This window comes from Sinocyclocheilus rhinocerous, unplaced genomic scaffold (genome assembly GCF_001515625.1).
Source record: "Sinocyclocheilus rhinocerous isolate Xijiao unplaced genomic scaffold, SAMN03320098_v1.1 scaffold303, whole genome shotgun sequence".
Taxonomy (NCBI): Eukaryota; Metazoa; Chordata; class Actinopteri; order Cypriniformes; family Cyprinidae; genus Sinocyclocheilus; species Sinocyclocheilus rhinocerous.
The window spans coordinates 1,486,534-1,488,557 of record NW_015656152.1 but is presented as its reverse complement, the minus strand read 5'-3'; the positions used below and the strand labels follow the sequence as shown (position 1 = coordinate 1,488,557).

The 2,024-nt window shown below is 34.3% G+C and overlaps 1 protein-coding gene across 1 annotated transcript in view; it reads left to right on the top strand.

Moving 5' to 3' along the window:
• Positions 1 to 591: 591 nt before the first annotated feature.
• Positions 592 to 2,024, top strand: part of LOC107719382 (filamin-A-interacting protein 1-like) — a 34,366-nt gene continuing 32,933 nt past the window's right edge. Inside the window, exons 1-2 of the mRNA XM_016526793.1 lie at positions 592 to 694; positions 769 to 1,022. The gene's annotated coding sequence lies outside the window, so the exon portion shown is untranslated. The remainder of the gene's footprint in view (positions 695 to 768; positions 1,023 to 2,024) is intronic.

Here is a 2,024-nt window from a genome sequence, read left to right as displayed (position 1 = left end):
TATTTAATTATTTTACATTTAAAATCTATTTAAAATTTTTTCCAAATTATATTAACTAGTCTTAGAATAAAATGTTTTAAGTTGTAATATATATATATATATATATATAATTTTGTCTGGTACTACCATGGTGTATATTCAAAAAAATTGTGGTTATATACAATACACACCACCGTTCAAAAGTTTGGAGTCAGTAAGGTTTGTTTCTCAAAGAAGTTAATATTTTTATTGAGTAAGGATACATTAAATTGAAAAGTGACAGTAAAGGCATTTATAATGTTACAAAAGATGGGGTGAAATGTGACCTGGATATGTTCTTGACAGATTCATTCTGATATGCTCTCAAATATTAGTTTTCGTCCCTACACTGTTTCCCCTTCAGCCGCCAATGTTTGATCTACCTGACACAGAAAGTTCATTTCTATCCCAGCAACTGCTCGGGTAGTTATGATAGTCTTTTCCTCATTTGGCAGAATACCGTGCTCCAGCTGTCAGCAGGGTTCACAGACGTCTGTTTCAACCCCCTCAGCTGCTAAACGCTACGAGAGACTGAGCGCATGAGTTAAAATTAGCTCTTAGTCGACACAGAGCTTCACGGGTCAGGACATAAAGGAGTGTGGGGTCTCTTCAGATGCTCTAAACTGTCTCTGCGTACTGTCTTTCCCTCATCCAGGACGTTGAATAGGCAAAAGAAGTGAGCCGGATTGATATCAACCAGATCTAAGCCTCCCATCTTATTGGTCATTCTTTCTCTCTCTCTCTTCTCAGTCATTCTGCTCGCTCAGACTTGGATTGAGGACAATACAGTTCTCACAGACCGCTGGTGCTCGGACAGTCTCTGTAGAAACAGAAGACAACGTAAAGACCGGACCGCAAGAAGGAGTGCATTTGTGATGCTTTATTCCAGGAACAGATGGACATTAAAGTGGACGTTTCTTTTGACACGTTTTTGAAGTCTTCGCTGACTTTGACACGAAGTCATCTGTGAACGAATACCTGTAACTTGGGACCATATCAAAAAGGTATGTTGTGCACTTCTAAAAAAAAAAAAAAAAAAGTCATGTTTTTATCATCAATATAGGAATGGTTTGAACTCTTTTAAAGGAGGAACTGAGTGGTTTTTGTAAACCTGTTGCTATACTGTATATGTACATAGTTATTGGTTTATATATGTGTGTGTGTGTGTGTGTGTGTATATATATGTATTCAAACACACAAACATGCATAAATTATGATTTATAAATCGTATAAAATTAAAATATATATAAAAATGGATACTTAAATGCATTAATATATATATCTATATACACACACACAAACATGTAGGCTATATTGTAATTAATATATAAAATTACATATACAGTATATAAATGCCATTTTATATATATATATATATATATATATATATAGTATATGATACTTTATTTTTGAATGTTTTATCATATGTTTCTTTTTACATTTTCACTTTTTTTGGTCATTATATTGTTATGACCTGTTTAAAATGAACTGAGAAGCTTATAATCGACAGGTTCTTTTTGTGCCAACTTACCCCATATAGTGTGACGACATGCCTTGATGCATTTCTAAGCAATCAGATTTATGATTTTTGCCTGGCGGATGATGATATGGATAAAAAAATAAAAATAAAAAAACATTTGGATTTACATTGCAAGAGGTACTTGATCCATATTTAGAGGATTGGGGGTGGGACTAGAGCCATATTCCCAGCAAGCAATTTTGCGTTTAAAAGACGTCTATTAGACGTCTAAATATAGCCTAGACGTCTAGGCTAAAACGAGGCTAAATTTGGGCTGTCAGTGAAAATCTAATAGACGTCTAATCATAGCCCATTTATAGACTAGTCATCAATTAGACGGCTATTAAACGACTACATATATACGTCTAATAGACGGTGAATATGGGTCTAGGCTAAAACAAGGCTAAATTTGGGCTGTCAGTGAAAATCTAATAGACGTCTAATCATAGCCCAAGAATAGACTAGTCATCAATTAGACCGCTATTAA